Source organism: Triturus cristatus, chromosome 9, assembly GCF_964204655.1.
Source record: "Triturus cristatus chromosome 9, aTriCri1.1, whole genome shotgun sequence".
NCBI classification, from domain to species: domain Eukaryota; kingdom Metazoa; phylum Chordata; class Amphibia; order Caudata; family Salamandridae; genus Triturus; species Triturus cristatus.
Window position 1 is genome coordinate 718,317,132 of NC_140592.1, and position 25,923 is coordinate 718,343,054.

Here is a 25,923-nt window from a genome sequence, read left to right on the forward strand (position 1 = left end):
ATCCCCCAAGGATACAAGATCTCCAGGAAGGACTGTCCCACCCGCCTGGGAGGAGGAATAGCCATCGTCCACAAATCCAGTCTCCACCTGAGCACACTCCCCGACGAGCCTACAGAACTGATGGAACACCTTCAATTCAAGATACTGGCCAGCCACACTGCCACCCTCCGTGGAACCCTCCTCTACCGACCTCCTGGAACCCACAGACCTTTTGCGAACTCCATCACGGACATCATCTCCCCGCATGCCATCGCATTCACCAACTACACCCTGCTGGGAGACCTCAACTTCCACCTCGACAAACAACTGGACCCCAACACCACATCCCTCCTGGACAACCTTCACAACATTGTACTACACCAGATCGTGACCGAGCCTGCGCACTCAGCAGGACACACCCTTGACCCCCTCTTCACAACTGGAAACTCCATCACCTTCAGCCACAGCACCAAACTCCTATGGACTGACCATCGCTGCGTCCACTTCACCTTCAGAAAACCCACCATCCATAGACACCAGCACCTGCTCCCACGAAGAAACTGGACCAAAATCACCGATGACCAGCTCACCTCCTCACTCAACAATTCCACCCCTATTCCGCCCCTACCATAGCGGACACAACGACCCCAACACCGCAGCCCAAACCCTGCATAGAGGGATCTCGAACACCCTAGCCCCCCTCAAGAAAAACAACAATACCCGTGCCAGGAAAGCCAGATGGTTTACCAACGAACTTTGAGAGCCCACAACTTCAGAGCCGCCACCAACGCCCACCATCAACTCATCAGAGAAATGAGGAAAAAAGCGGTTGAAGACAGAATCTCCACCCACGTGCACCACAGCAAGGAACTCTTCAGCATCATCAAAGAGTTCGCCCAACCCACCAGTGAGTCTACCGACATCCCTCCCTCACAAGACCTCTGCGACAAACTGAGCACCTTTTTCCACCACAAAATCAAGAGAATCTATAACTTCAACGAAGACAACCAACACACTGAACCCTCACCAACCACCCCGACGCCCAGAAACCAGCGATCGACAACTGGACAGCCCTCACCACCAAAGACACACTGAAGACAATGAGGTCAATCCACTCAGGGGCCCCCACGGACCCCTGCCCCCACCACATCTTCAACAGAGCTGCCAACACCATTGCACCCATGCTGCACCACACCATCAATCTCTCCCTGGTGACCACCTCATTCCCCGATGACTGGAAACATGCCGAGGTCAACCCCCTCCTGAAGAAACCCTCGGCGGACCCCACCGACCTCAAAAACTACAGACCCATCACCCTGCTCCCGTTCCCAGCGAAAGTCATCGAGAAAGCCATCAACAGCCAACTCTCCACATTCATTGAAGAACATAACATCCTTGACTCCTCCCAGTCCGGCTTCAGAAAAAAACACAGCACGGAAACTGCCCTCCTCACCGCAACAGATGACATCCGCACCCTACTGGACAAAGGAGAGACAGTAGCCCTCATCCTCCTCAATCTCTCAGCGGCATTCAACACAGTCTCCCACAGCACCCTAATATGCAGACTCTACGATGCTGGAATCCAGGACAAGGCCCTCGACTGGATCCGCTCCTTCCTCTCCGGCAGGATGCAGCGGATCAAACTCCCCCTTTCCTCTCAGACCCTACACCTACCACCTGCGGAGTCCCACAGGGCTCCTCCTTCAGCCCGATGCTTTTCAACATCTACATGGCACCACTCGCCCCCATTGTAAGAACCTATGGACTCAACATTGTGTCATATGCAAACGACACCCAACTCATCCTCTTCCTATCGAACGAGCCCAACATCGCCAGACACAACTTTTGAGAAGGCATGGAAACCGTCACCAAATGGATGAATAACAGCTACCTACAACTAAACACCAACAAAGCAGAAGTACTCATTATGGGCCCAAACCCTGATGCCTGGAGTGACACCTGGTGGCTCCCTGCCCTCGGAAACCCGCCAACCCCCACGGACCACGCATGCAACCTGGGAAACATCCTGGACTCCGAGCTCAAAATGGACCGCCAAATCAACTCCGTCTCGTCTTCCTGCTTCCACACCCTCCGCCTCCTCCGAGGGAGTTCGGCATCTGGTGTCTGGCGGTTTGGTGCCGGCACCAGGGCTCGGAGTGTGGGTGTTCTTGTGGAGGTTTTTCCCTCAGCGGACCCCGAGGCAGGAGCTGATGTGCTTGGCTCCGGTGGAGAGACTCCACCCCCCGCTTGCCTTCCGAAGTGGAGACAAGCAGCTGTGGAGCTGAGGGGAGGTCGAAGGGCAGCGGCTCGTGGGCTCCTGCAGAGAGGTTTGGCGGGGGTGCGGGAAGTTGGGGGGAGACCGCCACGGTGGATGCCCAAGGCAACGCAGGGGGCCCCATAGTTCCTGCTCAAGAGGTGTGTGACTCGGGAAAAGAGAGTGGGGGCGGGGGGAAGCCCGAGGAGGTGGGGGTAAGCACTAGGAAAAATAAACAACGGATAATACTCAGGGAGTCTCCTGTAATAGGCAAAGGGAAAGGACAGGGAAAAGGGAGAAGGGCACGAGGCTTAAAAACTGGCACAAAGGCAGGCCTGAGAAATTCAGAGGTGGAGAACCCTCCCAAAATATCCAGCTCAGTGAAAGATCAGGCTGAAGGAGGTTGGAGCTCAGATTATTTCAGTGAGAAGGACAAGGGGGAATATCTGAGTAAGGAGCCTGGAAAAAGAAGAAAGGGCAAGGATAAGAGCAGATTGCACAGTGTGGTGCGGGTTACCCCCTCCCTTCGCTCTTTCTTCAAAGTGCTCTCCCAGGTCCTGGCCATTAATCCTGAAGGAGCTGGTAACCCAATAAAAAGGGCAAGTATGGCTGAAATTAATCTGGCTGAACTAAGTGGTGGCTCAAACAAGGGGGGACACATAAGTACGTCTCTTCCCCCCGTAATGCCCTCTCCTCCACAGGCTCTACAGGCGCCTACCTTAGGGAGTTCAGTACCCCCCTCTCTCCCCCTGTCCTTCCCACCTCCATCCCTACCCCTAATTCTACTCCTGCCTCTACCTTTACCTCTACCATTGCTCCTACCGGCAGTATTGATTCAAATCAAGCTCATGTACAGGACAAGGGGGCAGTAGGCTTTATGTCGGAGACTTGCTTGGAGGATGGTGGCGGGAGAGGGGAAGGGGAGTCAAATAACTCTATTGAAACTATTTTGACCACCATGTCAGCCATGAGGGAGGAGATTAGAAGTGATTTCGCAATATCTAAGACAAATCAAAATGAAATAAGAGCGGCTTGTGAAATACTGGAAAGGAAAGTGGACGTATTGTGTGACAGAACAGAGTGTTTGGAGGGAGAGGTGGAGGTTATAAAAGCGAAGTTGGAGGTAGCTGAGGGTAAGATTCAAACATTACGGAGGGAAGGGGATGCCTTGAAGGAGAGGGTTGAGTCGCTTGAGAATTTTTTGCGGAGGAATAATCTGCGGATTTTGAAAGTCCCTGAGGGTAGAGAGGGGGAGAACTTAAAAGCGTTCGTGGTGTCACTTTTGCGGGACTCTCTAAATTTGGATGAAACAGCAGAGGTATTGGATAGTGACATACAGCGGATCCACCGCGACCCCTTTCGCCTCAATGCTGGGAGAACCAAACCACGCAAGATTCTGGTAAATTTCCAAACATACTCCTTGAAAGAAAACATTTTGAGTCTTGCTTTAAAATCAAAGACACTTAAGGGGCCCAACTTTTTGTGTGAAATCAGGTCATACCTTTCTAAAGTGACATCAGATTGGCAATGGGAACTGGGCCAGAGGATGGAAAAGCTCAGGGCGGCAGGGGCCACAGTTCAGATGCGATTCCCCGCCTTTTTGCGGGTAATGTATAACAATAAGATGTACAACCTTCGATCCCCCTTCGAAGTGGACGAATTCTTAGGAAAAATGGGGGAGAGCTCAAGGGGGGGAAGTTAAAGGATTGGGCCAGCTGGATCTTTCTGCTTCTTGCTTTTGTCGCTTTTTTTTTTTTTCTCCTTTCTATAGTCATGGGGTAAAGCACCGGGTTGGATAAGGGGGGTAAGAGGTTTAAGTATCACTCTAAAAAAAACAAAATAAACAAATAATAAAAGTAATAAAAGAAAGAGAAAAGAAAAAAAAAATAATACATATGGGAGAGAAAAGGAAGGGGAAAAAAAAAAAGTAAAAGGAGAAAAAAAAAATACGTATATATGTACGTAACATATAAAAATATCGTCACTAAGACTTAGGGTAGCTAGATACCTATCGGAAAGTTAGCTCGAGTACTAAAAAGAAGCTATAACCCACAAAAGAATCTTTATACTTGGTGGGGGTATCTCGTTGCTAATTTCTTATTCTCGTTTAAAAAAAAAAAATGTTTTATGTAGTCTTTGTAGTAAGAGGGGGGTCCATGAGAGCAGAACTCGGACCCGCAGAAATCACTTTCTATAAGTCACCATTAGTTTAGTGAAAGGGAGTAGGACGGGGAGGGGAGATGTAAACCTTGCCTTACATCTGGTAAGAGTCAGGAAGGAGGGGTTTTCCAGGGGAGAAGGGAGGGTAGTAGGGGGGCACAGGGGGTAGGGGGGAAAAGCAATAAAATTCCTCAGGAGTCAGACCTCACAAAGGTTAGAAATTCAGTCTGTCTTATAACCTTTCTATCAGTAGAGAATGGGTTTACCCTAGCTTGTGGTAATATTATCTCCATGGCAGTGGAAAATAGTGCGGGGAGATGGCCTAAAATGAGTAAGGAAGGAGAAAGAGAGGGAGATTTTAGAGGAGGAGGTGGGAAAAGCGATTGGTCATTTGAAGAATTGGAAAGCGGCGGGTCCGGACGGTTTACCCAGAGAACTATATCGAGGGATAGGCCCTGTCATAATTCCAGCATTGACGACCTTTCTCAATGGCATTTTTTTGAGAGGGGAGAATCCCCCTGACTCTTGGAACGATGCCACGATAGTTCTTATCCCAAAGCCAGGGAAAAACCTTTTGGAGTGTGGGTCTTACAGGCCGATTTCCCTTCTAAATAATGACTACAACATTTTTACATCTATTTTGGCATTAAGATTGGGGGAGGTAATCGGATCGGTAATCCACCAAGACCAAAGGGGTTTTATAAGGGGACGCCAGCTGGCCGACCACACTAGAGATCTGGTAGGGGCGATTGACATCGCAACTACATTTTCTCTTCCACTGGCTACCCTGACCTTAGACGCCACAAAAGCCTTCGATAGGGTCAATTGGCCCTATCTGGTGGAGGTGATGAGAAGGTTCGGGTTGGGGGAGGTTTTTTGTCGGGTTATTGAGAAATTGTACAGGGCCCCTACAGCTAGATTGCTAGTCAACAGCATTTTAACTGACCCGATAAAAATTACCAGAGGCACTAGACAGGGCAGCCCGCTCTCGCCGCTTTTATTTAATCTTTACATATAGCCGTTTGCTCAAGTGTTAAGGGTGGAAGTGGATATCCCTCCTTTTGTATTTGGGGAATGGGAGAAGCAGACAGCGCTTTATGCGGATGATATCTTGGTTTACACGTCAGATCCGCACAGAGCTTTTCCGATGGTAATTAAAAAGGCAGGAGAATTTGGGCAAATCTCTGGCTATGATATCAACGCCAGCAAAACAGAGATTATGTGCTGGAACGTCCCAAATCTACAGTTAACAGTTGTAACATCTATGAGATACCTGGGAATACGTATTACCCAAGAAATAGGAAAGCTGGCACAGACCAACTTAGATCGTGTTGCCACGGAATGCAGGAAACTTTTGAAATCTTGGTCGTTCCTGCCACTCTCGATTTTTGGGAGAACAAATTTAGTTAAAATGTCCATTCTTCCAAAGTTTACTTTTATTTTTAATTCTATTCCCTTGTCTTTTGAACGAAAAAAACTGGAAAAATGTGAGCGAGAAATAAATTTGTTTATTTGGAACTTTAAAACAGCTAGGCTGACCTGGAAGAAGTTGAGAAGGAGGAGGGAAAAGGGAGGGCTGGCTTTGCCAGATTTGCTATATTATGCATGGGCATTTCAGCTGACTTACTCCAGGATGCTTCTTAAAACTCCCGCAATATCATCTTTGGGGGCTATGTTCAAGGCTGTTAGGGGGAGTAGATATCCCATCGGATGGATTTCTATTTAAGTTTGGAGACATGAAATATTTGCAAAAATCAGATTAAAGACCTTGCAGTCAGCCATATCAAACTGGGTTCAGATTTAAAAAAAAGTCGGGTTACACTATTACTCCAACTTCGCCCCGGTGTGGGAGTCTCCTGGGCTGCCACCTTGTATGCAGGACAGTTTAGCAACCCTGTTAAAAGAGGCTGGGATTCTTAGATGGGGAGAGTTATTGGTGGACGGAAGGGTACAAGACTGGGAGGTGTTGAGGGACAATGTGGGTACGGCCTTTTCTAGGTTTAAATACATACAGTTGGACAGTTGGGTACGAGCAGTAAATAGGAAAGGTCCTCAATTGGGGAAATATAGCCAGTTCGAACAACAACTGGTAGAAAAGCAAGATGGGGGTAAAGAGGTGGCAATCTGGTACTGGTCTATGGTGGAGGAGGCGGATGGGGATTTCGCCTTGCCAGACAAGTTATGGGGAAATGAGTTGGCCCTTCAGTGTGAGGATTTATGGATGAGATCCTTTTCTTTTCTCTATAAAACAGTGAAACCAGTTTGGTTAAAACGTAATCATCTGTTCACTTTGCATCGGGCCTACCTCTCAGCCCTAAGGCTTTCCAAGTTTCTTTTAGGGAAGAAATGTAATAAGTGTAATTTGGTGGCAGCTTCAGATACACACATGTTTATGGACTGCCCTGCCATTAGGCTGTTTTGGGAAGAAGTAAAGGTCACCTTGGATTCGATTTTAAGCATATCTTCCGCTAATAATTTTTGGATTGGAGGAAAATGTAAATGGACAGGCAAAGTCTTTTCTTTTTTATTCCATCATCCTGGCAAGGCGACAAATATGTAAATTTTGGGTGGAAGCTAAAGCTCCATCACACGCAGCTTGGCTAATGTCACTGTATGAAATCTCAAAGACTGACTTGGCTAGATCATGTCGTAATAGAAATCTGTTCTTTTGGGATCTGTTAATAAACTGGAGATAGGATGACCGGGGTTTTTTAAAATATTTTTTTTATTTTTTTTTCCCCGTGTCCGATGATTATGTCAATTAGTCTCCAGAAGACCTTGGGAAGTGGTCTCTCCCTCTCCCGTACGTAATCCCAGGTCTGTCAGGTTGAACACCATTGACTGGAGTTTCTCCACTTAAGAGGTTGGTCTCCCACCTATCAAATAAATCGTGCCTGGAAAAGGCCATGAAGGAGGATAGATCACTAAATCACTTCAAGGCAGACACGTGTGGTGGTTGGCGTATCCTATGGATGGAGGTAATGGCAAATGAGGACAAAAAAAAAAAATCCTTAGGTAGTCGGATGCTGGGGAGTAGAGAGGTCCAGTCACAGTGTCTACCAGTTATACATTTGCCGCCTCAATCTACCCTTATGTAGTGGTTTTGAGGAATGTTCCATCTCTCTCCCTGGGAACTGAAGAGGACTTTGGCCAGTTAAAGAACAAAGTACTTCACAGGTTGTCAGATAACACCACACTGGGATCAAGGGTGGAAATAAATATCATCATGGCGCGTAGAGTTAGCTGGATAGGTAGCTCACGTAAAACAGGTACGGAGGATTGTGTTATTTTAAATTTTAATAGACCGCATCTTGCCGAAAGGATCCTGTTTAGGGACCCATATTCCGCTCCTTTTAGTTCCAGGTCGTCTGTTAGGGCCTTACCACTGTTTTTTTAAATAAACCTGATACATCATGCTTTACCCATAGGAACACCAACATTGAGGCCCCCCTAGATGGCTGGTCAGAGAGATTTCATCTAGTTTATCCACAATTGCTCCTATCCACAGCTCTCCCAATACAGTTGCCCCCAGGTCGTCAGTATATCGTCCCTCCCTCTTTGGAGTTATTTAACAGATTTTCTCCATTAGCCATGATTGAGTAGTGTGATTGACTTATAAGCCCAACCCTGTCTGCCGTTGAGTTATATCCAAAATAGCAGGATCCTCCTCTGCAAGATAAGGGGGGGGCCCTTGTGTATCTGATAATAATATATTATCATTGAATATCGCAGGTTTAGTCAACAAGTTCCCTGATCCCAACTGGTTGCAATTTGTGAAAAAATACAGTGTGATCTGCTTGCAGGAAACGTGGTTGGTGGACTGTAGCTAATTTCTGGAAGGTTATAAGGCTTTTTTTGTTCCAGCCTCTCCTTCTGTGACTGGCAGACTCAAGGGAGGCCTTGTTATCTATATATTTCTGGCGGTAGATTGCCAGATGCAGGCTTTGTCGTCACTGAGCCCTTGTCTCCAGGCCCTGGTTTTAAGACGGCTCCAAGGTGGTTGTAATATTACATTGTGGTTCTTTTATAAGGCAGTCTTATATAACCAAACTACAAAACCGTATGGTCTTGGGTGATTTTAATATATACCTGTGTGGAGACCCAAGGACCACCAGCACTGTTGACTTAGGCTGCCCTCGGGTGAGCGGGATTAATTTTGAACATTCTGCTCAGGGGGAAGTTTTGAATAATCTATTAAATGAATTTGATCTTATGTCCCTCATGTCATTATCTGACCTGCACAGCAAAGCACCTGTCCCCTCCTTTAAAGGGAGAGGTAGTGGTCCTTTTATAGATTATATTATAATTTCATCTTCTCTACAGTTTTAATTTGTGGTTTCACTGTTCTGGAAAGCATCTCCAGTGACCATAATCCACTCTGTGTCCAAATGCGTGGTCCACTATTGTTTAAAAAAAGAAGTGTGGCGAACAAGGGGACGCTAAGACCAACAGACGGCAGGCAACGGCTCAAATGGACTCCCCAGATGCTTTTTATATTGCAGTAAGAGAATCCTGTGTTACTGAATTAGCGCTGTGTACCTCTCCAGGTATATCCCCGGGGGAGGTCATCAGCGCTTATAATATTATCTCCACTAAAGTAGGTGATGTTTTAAGTGCTCCGGCATGCAGAATAGTTACCTCGGCCCCTTGATGGTTTGACTTGTCATGCTCTCAGGCTGTGAGAAAGGTGCAGGAAGCCCTGAATTTCATCCCGAGAAATCAAACCATGGTTAGAGCTTGCTGTAAAAAGTACAAACTGGCATTGGCAAAACGCAAGTGTGTCCTGAAGGAGGAGGCTTGGAGGGAGTTGATTGAGTCAAGTACCCTTAGGAATTACACCAGGTTTTGGAGCATTGTTAATAGACCGCTGTTAGAGAATGAACTAGGGAGCAAATCAGGTTTGCACATCACTGAGGATGAATGGGTGCTCCATTTTAAAACTATGTTTGAAAGCCTGTTGGAGCAATTTTGTCAGACAGGCCGTGATAGGGCCGCCCCGTAGTTGTTTTTGAGTAGTGGGAGGTTGAGGTTGGTATTGCCGAATTAACTGGCAATAAAGCACCAGGTCCAGATGGCATCCCACCGGATCTTTTTAAGTCTGATCCACTCTTCTGGGCTCTGGTCCTTGTGGCTGTGTTTAATGCAGCGTCCAGGAATGGTTGCCCTGAGTCCTGGGCCACCTCAACTATAGTACCCGTCTTTAAGAAGGGTGATCGTAATAGCACACACTGCTATAGGCCGATCTTACCGTTTGACTCAGTGGTTAAAGTTGTGGGCCGCATACTATTGGAACAATTGTCCACTTGGGCTGAGGATCACAATATATTCTCCGATGTCCAATTTGGATTTCGCCCGTGTCGGTCAACCGTGGCTCAATGCTTTAACTTAACCATGTTACTCAGCAAATATACGGTTGCATGTTCTGGTACTGTCTACCTAGCCTTTATGGACTTGTCTTCCGCGTTTGATTGCGTGAACAGGGCAAAACTGTGGCAGTCCATGAAGGACATGGGGTAGACAGTAATAATGTTAATTTCCTCGAGGACCTTCATAAGGCAACTAAGGCCAATGTTAGACTCTCCCAGGACCTCCGTGTTTCACTGGACTTTGATATAAAGAGGGGTGTACGCCAAGGTTGCATCCTGGCCCCATTTCTGTTTAATCTCTATATCAACGACCTAGATAGAGCTTTAATAGCTACAGGGGTATATTACCCATATGCAGGACGACATGGTCTCCCTGTCCTTCTATACGCGGATGACGCAGTTCTTATATCCAGGACTGCTAGGGGTCTTCAATCTCTGCTAGACGCCTTTTCAAACTTTATGTCCGAACGAGATTTATCTATTAACAACTCAAAATCCTACATAATGCAGGTGGGGACTCGCCCTAAAAAAAGTTTTCAATTTAGAGTAGGCCCTGCCCAAAGTCCCCTGTACAGACGTTTTTTCATACCTGGGGGTCCTACTGGATGATCAAATAAAATGGGGGCCACTTAAACACAGGAAAAGGGGGAATTGGTTTGGGTGAATGCGGCAATTTTTTATTTTGCCTCTAAGTTAGGTAAGAGACCTATTGCTGCTATGCTGAAAGTTTACCAAGCAAAACATTTAGCCATAGCCTGTTGCGGTAGCGAAAATTGGGGGCATGCCACCACAGATGCACTTCAGGTGGTGGAGAATAATTTTTTGAAGCGCCTGTTGGGTGTTCCATGTGGTTTGTCTAATTTGGTGGTCCACGAGGAACTGCGCCCCCTTGTGTTCTGGCTAAACTGTTGGCTGAACAAAGAATTAACTCTTAGCCATTTGATTCCAAAAGAGTGCATGACCCTTGACAATGCGCTCCTAATATCTTAGCTTAGATATATCAAGAGCAGCTTTAAAGAGTTAGGGCGCGCTGATTTATTTACCAATCCCGAATCAATTGTAAAAAACGACGTGGGGCTAATTAGGGAATCCTTCACTAGTTTAAGGAAACTGGAAAAGGATGAGCTGGAACTGCAGAAACCTAGTGTACGCAATTTTTCAATGTGAAAGACATCTCTATCTGCCGAGCCTTACCTTCTGGGGCTTTTATCTACCTATGAGCGGTTTTTATTGTCCAGGTTTTGTCTGGATCTTTTCACCTCATGCTTGCCGTTCCAAGAGGGTGCAGTAGAGGTCAGCTGTTAGCACCCTGTGGCTGCAACGGAGAGTCTCCACAGGATCTGCTACATTTTATGGTTTTCTGTAAATTTTACGAGGTGCCCCGGAAGTATTTTTTTGTCCCCATTTTAAAGAAGATGAATTTTAATCAGGCTCGTCCAGCTCTCCTGTACCTCCAACTGCTGAAGTATGATTGTATTTTCTTTATTGTTGGTTACCTGAAATCCACGGTGAGGACCAGGGCTTGTCTTGATAAATAGCTACTTAGTTTGATGATTTTAGTCCCCACTGAGGAGATAAATGTTTATGAGGGTCAGGATAACTATGCAGGGTTGTGTTGATCAAAGGGGGACACTGCTTGATCCTGAATTTTGCACTTTACTGTCAGAGATTATTATGGAAGGTGGTGATATGTATTTTAATTATGTTTTACTCGGCCTGTTATTTCAGGGAATCATGTTTTTTAATGTAATTTTGATGTTTGGCAAACTTTTATGGTTTTATCTATGTGAAACCGAATAAAGTTTATTTGATTTGATTTGAGTTATTTCCTGTTACACAGGATTATGCTGGTCGTTGCATGTGGAATGTTTACACATTGTTTGGTAATGTTTAATATTGTTTAACTATTATTTCGCACATGCACGTTTTTTACTCAAAGTAATAACGTGTATTGATCTTTAAACCGATAATGCACTGAACAATGAATGGTGTGTGTCTGATGATGGTGATGGATATGCTAAGCAATGAATTCAAATCGTAGGTATGCAAGAATGTATTATTTTAAATGTTTTTCACAGTGCCTCTATGCTCTTTACAAAACCTTCGGAGAGTTTAGCGATATGGTAAAATGTGAAGAAATATAAAATTCTTAACCAGAATTTAAATGAGTTCAGTGTTTTAAGAACATGCCTACCTTTTGTGTTGCTTGCAGAGAAGATCTATTTGGCCTGCATTAATTATGTTCTAAAAAAATATTTTGCCTTTCTATATCCAGGCTGCCCATGCCATTTTCTGGACATTGTTAAGTGCATTGTGATTTTGCTTGGCCTAGCATTGTTCTCATCAGAAGGCACTGCCACAAAGCTATGCTGGCTAGTCTGCATTATTGTTTTGACGTTTGTGCCCTATTGCTCAATTTTTATTTGATCCAAGTATCTCTGAGAATTAGACTTCCCTTCACCTGCTCAGAAATTGTCATCAAGGCAGTGATTCATGTTAGACACTCGTTAATGTTCTTATACTCTCTCAAACATACAAAGCCCCCACAAGACTGTCAGGGCCACATAGTCATATATAGAAGTAGGTATAAAGATAGGTGACAGATACCCTATCCTGGGAAGAAATCCTCAACCAGCTTTTTCTATTCTAAACCAAGAACGCCTCATATATTACACAGTCATTTTCCAAGGCCATATTCTTTCTAGTCTCAGAATTTCTCACGGCAGCTTTAGTGACACTGGCAGATCAACCACAGCAATGACTCTCCCATCCTCTGGCCCCTTCCCTTTCCTCATCATAGAGCTTAACATTTTTTTGTCTATTTCTATATTGCTATTCATCAAAGCCTCACACAGCTTGGCCCAATACACTAATGCGAAGACACAGTCCCAGTCCTAAAAAATTGTCCCTTTTCTGGGGAGAAGGTTCCACAACTCAGAATGAGAGCAGGTGTCATTTAGTTCCACAATCCTGTTTGTGAATCACTTACTCTATGTCTTGTGGATGGAGCTCCTGACTCATGTTAAGCCCTGTTACCCAGGGCAGTATTTCAAGTTCAACACACCAAATTCATGGGCGTAGCTTAGTTAGTGAGATGTTTGGGGTGTGAATCTCAAATTTCTCAATTTAAAGAAGCAGAAGGGTAGAGGGGTGAGATGACCAAGATTTGGAATAGACTCTTTCAGTGAGGATCAGGGCCAGTATTGATTTGCTTTAAGTGTCTAGAGTGGTACAATGGGTAAAAAATAATGGGTTGGAATGCTACCCAAGCAATTGCTACTGGTTAGATTATTTGAAATCAATCATCCCACTACATTTTGGGTGTTTGGTTGCCAGTAGTATGCCTGGAAACCTGAAAGTGATGAAGCCTAGTGCTACCAATGTTTGTGAATTTGAAAAAGTAGGACATTTGCACCCATTCAATGAGTACTTCTATGGGTGCAGATTCACAACTTTGCTGGTAAACTAGGCACTCCAGCTGTAAAAAACAGGTTGTTTCAAGGACCATTTAGGTATTTCAAAATAAAAATTAATTAAACATCCAATTAGACTTTTGATGCCTTTTTAATTAGTTTAATATTTTTTTTATTCTTCCCAAACACATCTGGCCAAAACATGTTTCATGACCTTTGCAATTCTATAGGTTGCTTCCTTAAGGCCCAAAAAAATTAGACATTTTTTTAAATTAATTCATTTATTAACATCCACAGTATCAAATAACGTAATACATACAAATCCTAAATCAGAAAACAATAACAATTCATTCCATTCCCCAGAATACAAATTAATTTAAATTAGTCAAACGATCAATCATCGCCCCCATACATACCAAGCTTTTGCTTTCTTAGCCTTTTAACGGAATACAGACTAAACTCAAGGTTAAACGTGCTGTAAAATCTGGCACCCCACATTTCAAAGGAAGGTGCCTCAGGATGTAGCCATGTGGAGGCTTAACACAGCCTTGCAAAAGCCATAGACATAAAGATAAGATACCTAGACTTATACATCGGTATCCCTTGCCGTAGATCTTCCCAGTCCCAAGTAACATTATAGAGGCTCAGATTTTTATAACAACTCCAGTAATATCTGATAAAAACCTTTCAATATGTCCTATAAGCAGAGCCAATTTAGTACATGAGTAAGAGAGATGGGAAATATCAGCATTATCTGTGCCACATCGAAAGCATTTCCAGTCGTTCACACACCCCCATTTCTTCATCTTTGCAGGTGTGTGATACAGATTAAATAGTGTTTTATAATGCTGTGCTTTTAAATTTGCAGCCAAAAGAATCTTTTCTGCTATATCAATAGAATTCTCAAGGGAAACAGACTGTTCTCCCAGAAAATTCATCTATTTAAGATTGTGTTTCTCTAGATCATCTACTTTAGAGTCTTGCAGCACTTTATAAAGAGCCCCTATATTATACTGAAGTGTGATAGCTTCTAATATCTCATGTCGTGTTAGTGTGGTTGCATGTTTGCCTAAGAAATCCTGTATTTGCAAGAACCTAAAAAATTGACTCTTAGGTAAATGATACTTATCTGCCAAAATTGAAAAAGAAGAGCATAGCCTCCCAGCCTCGTAAAAGTGCCCCAATTGTGTGATACCCAAAAGTCTCCAATTCCCCGCCACATAATCTTGAAATATCGATGGAAGAATCCCTGCTGCAGACGTGAGTGTATAAAATTATAACCCGTCGATCTGCAGGCATTTTCTTATAATTTTACAAACCTTATGAACCGCGCCTAAGATTTTAAAGCGAGTTTTTTAATAATAACTTCCATCTATTCTTCCATCTATTCTTTTAAACAAGCAGTTTTTAACTTCAGTCCCCAAGACCATCTGATAAATTGATGGGGCCTCCGCAATTATTATCCACTTCTTTTCCAGTCAGTAATATACGTATAATCGATAGAATACACACGTAATAATATAATGCAATATCGGGAACTGACCACCCACCTCTGTCCCGGGGAAGAGTCATAAAACGTGCAGCTCTACGTGGTTTCCTCGGGGCCCACAGGAATCTAGCACAGAGTGATTGTAACTGTTGTAGTTGCAGGTGAGATACCTCCAATGGCACCGACCTCAAAAACATACAGCACTTTCGACAGAATATTCATTTTGAGGACATTAGCTCTGCCTACCAGAGATAGATGTAAACATTCTCATCTCTCGAGTGCTTGCTTAATATTTCCAATAATAGCCTCCCAGTTGACCTCAACCAATTCTTTCAGGCAAACCCATATCTTGATACTCAATATATGACCTCATTGACAGCTCTAGAGTCATTAGCCAAGATTTAATTTGTACAGAGAATCTGGGTTTGAGAAGTATTCAGCTTATAGCCTGACATATAACCAAATTTGTGTGCCAAATGTTCAATTTCAGGTAATGCCATTACAGGATCAGATGTTACGATGACTATGTCATCCGCATATGCGAAGACACAGAACTGATCCTGCCACATAATAAATGGTCTTATCTTGGCACTCCTCTCCAACATATCCAAAAAAGGATTAATATACAACAGGAACAGCAGTGGGAAGCAAGGGCACCCCTGCCGTGTGCCTCTAGAAATCTGAACAGGTTCAGATGCCCATCCCATAGCACAAATCCTAGCCACGGGAGATCAATATAAGACCTGCAGAGCCTGAATATTCCCCTGGCCGAACCCCATCAGCTGTAGGATCCCCCAGAGGAAATCCCAAGCAACGCGGTCGAATGCCTTTTCGGCATCTAGCTAAATTATTCCTAGATCTCTGGATTCAGCCTGAGCAATATCAAGTAAGGTCAGAAATATGATTCACAGTCCCCCTACCGGGAATAAACTCATGCTGTTTTAGGGAAACCAAAGGGGAGATGACCTTAGCTAATCGGTTAGCGAGAATTTTGGCGTAGATTTTCCCATCGCAATTCGTAAGTGAAATCGGACGATAAGACTCCGGAAGGTCAGATGGTTTGTCCCTCTTCTTAAATACAATGATGTTAGCCTCATCCCATGATTGCAGTGCACCACCACTTTGAGCTGCCTGAAAGACGGCCAACAGATCCATTTTGAGGTCTTGAAAAAAGATCTTATAAACCTCAGTAGGAAGTTTATCTGGTCCCGCCGCCTTGCCAAACGTCATGCTATTGATAGCTTGCTCCAATTCATCAACATTAATATGGCTATCCAATATCTCAGCTTCCTCCTGAGCTAACTGCTTTAGTGGCAAATTTTGAAGCCCCAGGTCCCTAGCATCCCGCCCCATGTCCTACTCTGTGTAAAGCTCTTTATAAAAATTGCAAAAAATCTCTAGAATTTCCTGGGGATCATGAACCAAGCTGCCCAATGCATTTTTCATGCCATCTAATCTTTGTGCGGCCTCCTTGGACCGCAACCTTTGAGCTAGGCAGCACCCTGCAGCCTCACCATACTCATAGCATTCTTTTTTATAAAGCAAATTCTAGGGCAATTTCTTTGCTCCATGCCAACTTAATGGTAACCTTACACCTGGCCACATTAGTTTTCAACTCAATGGTGTTATTTCCATGCAAGATCTCACGTGCCAAACTCTCTTAAGCAGCTTTAAGTTTATTAAATAATTCCTGTACTATGCATTTAGCCTGTTTTGGTTTATGTAGTCCATAACTCAAGACTTCCCCTCTAAAGCAAGCTTTGAAAGTATCCCAAACAACCCCACACATCGTGGAGTAACTATTATTTTGAAACAAATCCCTGATCCAGTTTCTCATATGATCAATAAAAGTATTATCTAGGAGAAGCTTCCTCTCAAAAGTAAACCCCCTTGGAGCTATATTAATACCAAGTGGGGGAATATCCACCACCACTGGAGCGTGATCAGAGGTAATTCTAGGGAACACTTGTATCCAAACTCCTGTAAATAATAGAGGCGAAATAAAAAAAAGAATCAAGCCGTACTAATTTACCATGCAGATGAGAGTAAAACGTATGCCCTGAATCAGGCATATGAAGCATGCCCCAAACATCTATCAAGCCATGATCCAACAATAAATGATATAATGCTTTAAAAACCCTAGGTTTCCTACCATTATAACTTTGAATGCCTGATTGTAGTTCCCTACCTACCAAATTAATATTAAAGTCCCCCCATAGCATAAGTGGGAAGGGCAAGATGGCGTCCGCAAGAGGGCAATATGGCTTCCGCAAGCTCTGAAATATGAGCTGGCTGCTCCCGGGCACCTCGTATCCGTACTCGTTCGAGCTTTAATAATGTCATGGTGAAGGAGAAAACCCAGAAAGCTTAAGGCTCAATAATAAAGGAAAACTTTGAAACTTACGGAGGTGTGCTGGCTGCTCCTGGGCTTCCCACATCTGCATTTCCAGCATTTGCACCCGCTGGAGCTCCAACGTTACCATGGTGAAGGAGGAGGAAAAGTGAAAGGCAAGAACGCTGAAAAAGTGTAAGGCGTAATCAAAGGAGATTGGAAAACTGAGAGAGGCTTGCTTGCTTGCGGTCCTTGCGGCATGTTTGGTACTGCTGTATCGCTGTGTCAGCGGGGCTGCGATGGCTCCAGAGAGGTTACTGGAGCACACTTTGGTATCAGCACAGGGGTTTCTTTGCGGCAGCTACGCTCTACGGTGCCCAACGAGGAGAGGGCCACTTCGCCTTGGTGATGCCTCCCAAGGCTGGGAGAGGGAGGGTTCGCCCTCTGGTTGACCCGACTGGGGCTGGAGCTGTAACTGGATCACTGAATAGCAGGAACTCAGCAAGCGCTAGCTTGGGCTGCAAAACTGTTAAAGTGGATACAGCTTCATCTGGTGAGAAAACAGTTAAAGATACCGGCGGTAAGCGCACTATTCCTCTTTTGGTTTCTGGGAGATAGGAAAGGAAGAAAACTGTTCATTCTTCCCAATCTGAGCCTCCTTTGCAAAGGACAAGGAGTATGAAGGTCTCTGACTTGGAAACGGGACATGGCGCTGGGGAAAAAAAAGATTCTGTTACTGCCCAAATAAATACAGGCTATGTCGACTTTGGATCATCATCCGTATCCATTGTACCAACAAGAATGAAAGATGGCGCGGGGGGGGACAGCATACAACTGTATGTAGTATCTCTACCCCTGAAGGAGCACCAAATGCAAATGTGTTGGAAACAGCCCAAACGCTAAATGCTGAAAATATTGAAAAATTAGGTTCTGACCTGAAGAAGGGTCTGCAAAGTACAAAATCCCCCATGAAGGAAATAGACTATGGCGAATATTGTTTTTTCCTTGTCATACCATTCTGATTCCTCCAGCGACCTAGAGTTAATTTTGGAGGCTCAGGCCAAGATCGGAGCGCACGGAGCCGGTGTCAGTGACCGCAGTAGCGTGTACCTGGAGGATACAGGAGGGGATATATCCGATGATGGTCTTTGAACAGTGAGAAAGAACCTAGATGTTAGGGAAGGAGCTAAATTGGTGGATAGCAGCAATAGTGGCAAAGCTTTACAATGGGACTACTCCTTTACAACGGAGATTGGTGCTGGCACTGAGGCGGTCAAAGAAAATATAGCAGGTCCATCTGAACAGATCTCACTAGCATCTATCAAACTATAATGACTCATAGGGAGGAGGCACGGGTGGAGAGTCAGAGGGCGCAAAGCTCATGCCGAAAACAGCAGAATTCAGGGCTTGGTATAGCCAAGACCTGTACGGAATTTACAACCAGCTTCAATGAAGCCGAAGCTCGGATCTCTTGCTTAGAAGATGAACTGGCAGCACAGAAGGCTATGACCGAGACCTTGCACTCGCTAGGAGATGACACTCTCTGATTTAGAAAATCGCTCTCGCAGGAACAATCTCAGAATCCTGCAGATTCCTGAGGGCAGGAGGATCAAGATCCTCGCAAGTTTATTATTGACCTTTTCACCGAGGCCTTCCCTGATCTCACACAGTGGGGCTGGCAGAGAGAGGTACAGGGGGCGCACCGCTTCCCTTTTTCCATTCGTCCTGGATCTGGTCAAGCAGTAGCTAGACTGGATACAAAACAAGGACCCCCTGTATCTACTTGTAGTTCCTAGGGCAGGGAAACAATTCTAAAGGTAATAACAATTCCTAGGCAACAAGAAACCTGGCGAAAATCAGGTTTAATGCATACAAACAGAAAATCAATGTACTACCGAAAGACATTTAGGAACAATACATTATATTCATATATATAATTTGGTTAAAATAGGTGTACCAACTCCAAAAACAGATAACATGACAATAACATAACAATCAATATAACCATACATATATGTCTATTTTATTCACATTCTAAAAAATATATGAAGAACACATAGAAGTACATTGTGTGATAAAAAAAAACACAAAAGTTGGCTAAATCTAGGTAGATGAAGATGTAAATCTCTACGTGTGTTTTGGCGTGACAAACGCCTTCTTCAGGAGAGCCACTTGAATTTCTGGATAAAAAAACAAAAATTTGTGTAACAAAACACAACATGACTTATAAGACATTGCAGTACACTGAGTATGTGATGATTAAAAATGTATTGTGCATTGTACAAAAATATTAAGGTGCTCCACATTTACAATTAGACCTAGAATAGGCCACAAAACCAATTATATCTAGTCAAAAAGGATGAAACAATAACAAAGACAAGAAAAAGAAATCAAGATATGTCACCGAGTAAACAGATAACTGACCCAGATAAGTGCACCCAAAAGTGTCTGGTAGTGAAGGAGCAGAAGATCTAAAACGTGCTCTAAAGAATCCCTAGTTGACAAAGGGCGCTTACCTATGAATCAAGTATAGAACACCAGGGGTTATACCCGCGATCAAAGAAACGATGAAAGGAACTGAAAAAGGGGTTGAAATGAAAAGGAACTATTAACTTTATATTCATAATGTCATCTCTACGTAAAATGATTATTATCTGAGTGGGCGGCTTAAAATTACCTGTCCTGGATCTTACGTAGCCCAATCGAGGATATGCGAAAGGGTCAAAATAAGGGGGTATTACACTGTCCCTTGTACAAATCTAGGAAAAATGATATATATATTTTAAGACTTTATGTAACGAATGACCAACATAACTGATATAAGACCTAAAACTATAAAGTATAAAATGTGTACCTGAACATAGGTCAATTCTGATCAATTATGTATGCGCTCCAGGCGGATAGAGGCTTGAGCCCAAGGCGTCTAAAGATAAGAATTCACTGGGGAAATAATTGAACTGAAATAAATGTAATGGAAATGGGAAGCAGACAGCTATCTTATTTGAGGCTGAAAAACATAAATACAATTAAATATATCCCGACTCCTAAAAAGAAGAAGTAATGGAGATTGACGTGCAACAAAAACACTAAGTTACCTGTTGTTTTTAAAATGTCTGATATGAGTTACAAGTCCATAAATGTCTATGAGCTTTACAGATGGTAAAACACCTCTTAAATAGTAGGAAACCACAAAGCTACATCAAGCCCAGTTCTAAAATATAAATAGATGAAGAACTATTACTATTATAGTTTACAACTGCTTTTGTGAAGTAAACTGGAGTGGTTGCTCTAAATAGGAAAAACAGTGTAAGGCGACACGCTAGTTCATAACGGAAATGAAAAATGGGATAAGTGATAGAGGCAAGGACTAAAAGCACTCACATTAGCGGCGAGTCGATATGGCCCGATAGTCAACATAGACAGTACCCAAACTCATGTGCGAGATTTAAATGATTAAGCAAAACAAGTATTATAAAGAATTATTAAACTACAACATAGGATAGAGTGCAGCCAGAATGGAGCAAGACCTACAGGGTTGACCGGTGGTAGGCAATTGAGCAAAATGGCATACTAAGCGCGCTATGTTTTCGAGCTAAAATAGAATCTAGATATGTAGAATAATATGACGTATAACTTGCGTGTCGCTAGATAGAAGGAAATCTGTACTGTCTCCGATGATATATCAATGGGTATGTGCATCTCAATTGTCTTTAAATAGGCTAGCTCGAACACGCCAAAACAGACAAGCTGACTGTTTCGGCATCACGTGATAAGTGTGTGCAGGAGTGCGTAGAGGCAGTCTATATGGTATACGCCGGTAGAGATAGCAGAACACTAGACTGCTAACTCCTATGATTAGATAAACAAACCCGAAATGGAAAGCGATAAAGGAAAAGAAGAAAGGGCATGAAAATATGAGAAAAAGCAAATCTAAATCATAATTATTTTTTTAAAAATAACAAAAGCCATCAACAAAATGAAAATAAGGCAAATATGATACATGGCTTAGAATCTTGCTTGTGGGGTATAACACCCAATGGTCAGAAGTCCTAAGTCTCATAGTGTTTAAGGGGAAGTGACTGCTCACAGTGAAGGGTAATTAATCATCATTTTGTATTGTATTTGATAGCAATCTCCCATGGGATATCATTATTTAGACCCTTTTTGTTAGATGCCAAAGTGAAAATCCAGAACACTTTCCGTTTTTTACGGACTTCCTCACTTGTGACAGTGCCTAATGTATCAACATTTTCAATTATAAACCAACGAACTTCGTTAGATTTATGTCTGAATTCCAGGTAATGCTTTACCAAAGGGGCATTAGTTTTAGAAGTGTAAATTGCTGAGCGATGTTCAGTGAGTCGAGTACAGAAAGATCTGGAGGTCTCGCCCACATATCCAAGCCCGCAGGGGCAGACAAGCAGATAAATTACATTTTTGGTCTTGCAGTTGGAAAACTTGTGGGGGCGTATGATATAATCTTGGTATGTGTAACTCACGCCCTCAATGGCAGTCTCGCATGCTTTGTAATTCATACATTTGTATGAACCTTTAATCGGTAGCTTGCCATCAATAGTCTTCTGAGAGAATGGTATGCGTTCAGTGAATCTGGACCGAGTAATAAAGTCCTTAATATTTGTATTTCTTCAGTGAGCGAACAGAGGTTTGGACATCTTTTCATTCTCCTCTAAATTGCTGTTAAGGATGTGCCAATTGGAATAGACGATCTGTCTAACTTTATTGTTCATCGTCGAATGTCTGGTGATGCATACTAGTTGGTTGTTAGTCGTTGGAGATTTAGGTTGTTAAAGACAGTCACGATCATAGAAACGTGCTCATTTAAAGGACTCCCGCATTAATCTATGCGGGTACCCACGAGCAAAAAACTTGATTTTCAGCATACCTGCCTGGATATCAAAGTCTGTGATATTAGATCAGTTCCTCCGAAGACAGAGGAATTGACTAAAAGGTATACTTTCTTTTTGCGCACGAGGATGGTAGCTATCAAAATGTAATAGCGTATTACGTGCCATGGGTTTGATAAATAAGTCCACTTCCAAAAATCCTTCATTATGTCGTATAAGGATGTCAAGGAATTCCACTTGGTTTATAATAATATGTGACGTAAAGTGAAGATTGTTATCACACATATTGAGCCATTCAAGAAATTCAGACAATTTATCTTCCGTATCAGTCCAAATGAAAAAAATATCATCAATGTAGCGTGACCAATTAGATACAGATTCATAAAAAGTGACTAGTTCATTATAGGTGTCTGTCATCTCGAAGTAAATATGAAGAAAAGTCAGCGAACTCCTGTTTGTATGTCAAAAATGATCTACATCATCAACAATTTACAAATGATTGCGTGCAAACCAGAAAAAGGTAGCCAACCTGTGCTAAAATATGGGTGTCTGGTGGACTGCCACCAGTATACTGAATGCACAGCACTACTAGATGCAAGACCAAAAATTTAATTTATCTGCTTGTCTGCCCCTGCGGGCTTGGATATGTGGGCGAGACCTCCAGATCTTTCTGTACTCGACTCACTGAACATCGCTCAGCAATTCACACTTCTAAAACTAATGCCCCTGTGGTAAAGCATTACCTGGAATTCAAACATAAATCTAACGAAATTTGTTGGTTTATAATTGAAAATCTTGATACATTAGGCACTGTCAAAAATGAGGAAGTCCGTAAAACATGGGAAGTGTTCTGGATTTTCACTTTGGCATCTAACAAAAAGGGTCCAAATAATGATATCCCATGGGAGAATGCTATCAAATACAATACAAAATGATGATTAATTACCCTTCACTGTGAGCAGTCACTTTCCCTTAAACACTATGAGACTTAGGACTTCTGACCATTGGGTGTTATACCCCACAAGCAAGATTCTAAGCCATGTATCATATTTGCCTTATTTTCATTTTGTTGATGGTTTTTGTTATTTTAAAAAAAGTAATTACGATTTAGATTATTTTTTTTTCTCATATTTTCATGCCCTTTCTTCTTTTCCTTTATCGCTTTCCATTTCGGGTTTGTTTATCTAATCATAGAAATTAGCAGTCTAGTGTTCTGCTATCTCTACCGGCGTATACCATAGAGACTGCCTCTACGCACTCCTGCACACATGTATCACGTGATGCGGAAACAGTCACCTTGTCCGTTTTGGCGTGTTCGAGCTAGCCTATTTAAAGACAATTTAGATGCACATACCCATTAATAAATCATAGGAGACAGTGCAGGTTTCCATCTATCTAGCAACACGTAAGTTATACGTCATATTATTCTACATATCTAGATTCTATTTTACCTCGAAAACATAGCGCGCTTAGTATGCCATTATGCTCAATTGCCTATTACCAGTCAACCCTGTAGGTCTTGCTCCATTCTGGCTGCACTCTATCCTGTGTTGTAGTTTAATAATTCTTTATAATACTTGTTTTGCTTAATCATTTAAATCCCGCACATGAGTTTGGGTACTGTCTATGTGGACTATCGGGCCATATCGACTCGGACTGCTAATGTGAGTGCTTTTAGTCCTTGCCTCTATCACTTATCCCATTTTTCATTTCCGTTATGAACTAGCGTGTCGCCTTGCACTGTTTTTCCTATTTAGAGCAACCACTCCAGTTTACTTCACAAAAGCAGTTGTAAACTATAATAGTAATAGTTCTTCATCTATTTATATTTTAGAACTGGGCTTGATGTAGCTTCGGGGTTTCCTACTATTAAAGAGGTGTTTTACCATCTGTAAAGCTCATCGACATTTACGAACTTGTAACTCATATCAGACATTTTAAAAACAACAGGTAACTTAGGGTTTAGTTGCACGTCAATCTCCATTACATCTTCTTTTTAGGAGTCGGGATATATTTATTTGTATTTATTTTTTTCAGCCTCAAATAAGATAGCTGTCCGCTTCCCATTTCCATTACATCTATTTCAGTTAAATTATTTCCACAGTGAATTCTTATCATTAGACGCCTTGGGCTCAAGCGTCTATCCGCCTGGAGCGCATACATAATTGATCAGAATTGACCTATGTTCAGGTACACATTTTTGACTTTATAGTTTTAGGTCTTATATCAGTTATGTTGGTCATTCGTTACATAAAGTCTTAAAATATATATATAATTTTTCCTAGATTTGTACCAGGGACAGAGTAATACCCCCTTATTTTGACCCTTTCGCATATCCTCGATTGGGCTACGTAAGATCCAGGACAGGTAATTTTAAGCCGCCCACTCAGATAATTTATCATTTTGCGTAGAGATGACATTATGAATAGAAAGTTAATAGTTCCTTTTCATTTCAACACTTTTTTTCAGTTCCTTTCATCGTTTCTTTGATCGCGGGTATAACCCCTGGTGTTCTATACTTGATTCAAAGGTAAGCGCCCTTTGTCAACTAGGGATTCTTTAGAGCACGTTTTAGATCTTCTGCTCCTTCACTACCAGACACTTTTGGTTGCACTTATTTGGGTCAGTTATCTATCTATTTACTCGGTGACTTATCTTGATTTCTTTTTCTTATCTTTGTTATTCTTTCATCCTTTTTGACTAGAAATAATTGGTTTTGTGACCTATTCTTGGTCTAATTGTAAATGTGGAACACCTTAATATTTTTAAACAATGCACAATACATTTTTAATCATCACAGACTCAGTGTACTACAATGTCTTATATGTCATGTTGTGTTATGTTACATGAATTTTTGTTTTTTTATGCAGAAATTCAAGTGGCTCCTCCTGAAGAAGGTGTTTGTCATGCTGAAACGCACGTAGAGATTTACATCTTCATCTACCTAGATTTAGCCACCTTTTGTGTTTTTTTATCACACAATGTAATTCTATGTGTTCTTCATATATTTTTTTAGAATGTATGTGAATTAAAATAGACATATATGTATGGTTATATTGATTGTTATGTTATTGTCATGTTATCTGTTTTTGGTGTTGGTACACCTATTTTAACCAAATGACATATATGAATAAAATGGATTGTTCTTAAATGTCTTTTGGTCGTACACTGAGATTCTGTTTGTATGTATAAAACCTGTTTTTCGCCAGGTTTCTTGTTGCCTAGGAATTGTTATTACCTTTACAAACAGTAGCTAGACCCAGAGCGATATTAATATCTCTCAATAATTTTCTTGCATGGGAAACTGTGTATGAGTAGGCCCGTCCTGACAGAAAGAGGGCTGGGAAGGGGTTGGAGTTTTTTGTTCGGCCTGATTTCTGTCATTACACCAGTGCTTAATTTGTGCCGGTGCTTTCCGGTGCTTAACACCAGCACTTACTTAGCAGGGCTGGGTCTCCATATCTGCTGCTTGCACGTCACATTCGCATGATATTGTTGACTTGGCTGACTAGACTTAATTGTTTAAATACCTCTCCTCTTCACTGACTCTGTGCAGAGTGTTCTCGATGTCTCCCGTGACTGATTGAGCCATTCAGATGGCATTGGCGCCATGGCCCTTAGCCGGTGGGCGGGAGTCAGAGTGGGACATTAATTGGGCTGGATTTGGTTCTTCCGGGGTAGGAGCTGTGCGGCAGATGATTGCCACGCACTGGCACAACCACGCACCTCACGAGTCCTCATCACCATGCATTAAGGCAGGCAGCCCAACGACTCTGAGAGCAGGCAGCACCAGGCCCAGTTTATACTAGGGATAAGGCAGTGTACCTCGGCCCAGCCCACCACGTAACCGTTGATCCGTAAGTACTAAAAACTTACTAGCAGTATGTATATTAGTAAATTATAGAAGTAATAAACGCAGACTCGTTACTGTCCACTCCCAGCCTGTGGCATAGCTTGGGCCACGGCCGCCAATGAGCCTCTTGGTGTGGCACTGTACACACCAGCGTCTGTCTATGTTTAACTTTAAATTAGGATTTTCCTGCGCTCGCCCGGCCGGTGCACAAA

The 25,923-nt window shown here is 42.8% G+C and overlaps 1 protein-coding gene and 1 long non-coding RNA gene across 4 annotated transcripts in view; one reads left to right on the forward strand and one right to left on the reverse strand.

The window, feature by feature from the left end:
* The window catches only part of LOC146798595 (solute carrier family 22 member 6-A-like), an 814,343-nt gene that overhangs the window by 190,538 nt on the left and 597,882 nt on the right, over positions 1-25,923 (reverse strand). The window lies entirely within an intron of this gene.
* LOC146798596 (uncharacterized) lies at positions 23,136-24,998 on the forward strand. 3 transcript variants are annotated; one of them, XR_014968731.1, is made up of 5 exons: positions 23,155-23,263; positions 23,896-24,048; positions 24,144-24,225; positions 24,328-24,388; positions 24,729-24,998. It is a non-coding gene; the product is annotated as an uncharacterized LOC146798596 (long non-coding RNA). The 3 variants fall into 3 exon arrangements; XR_014968730.1 differs by having other exon boundaries at positions 23,168-23,263; positions 23,963-24,048; XR_014968732.1 differs by lacking the exon at positions 23,896-24,048 and having other exon boundaries at positions 23,136-23,263.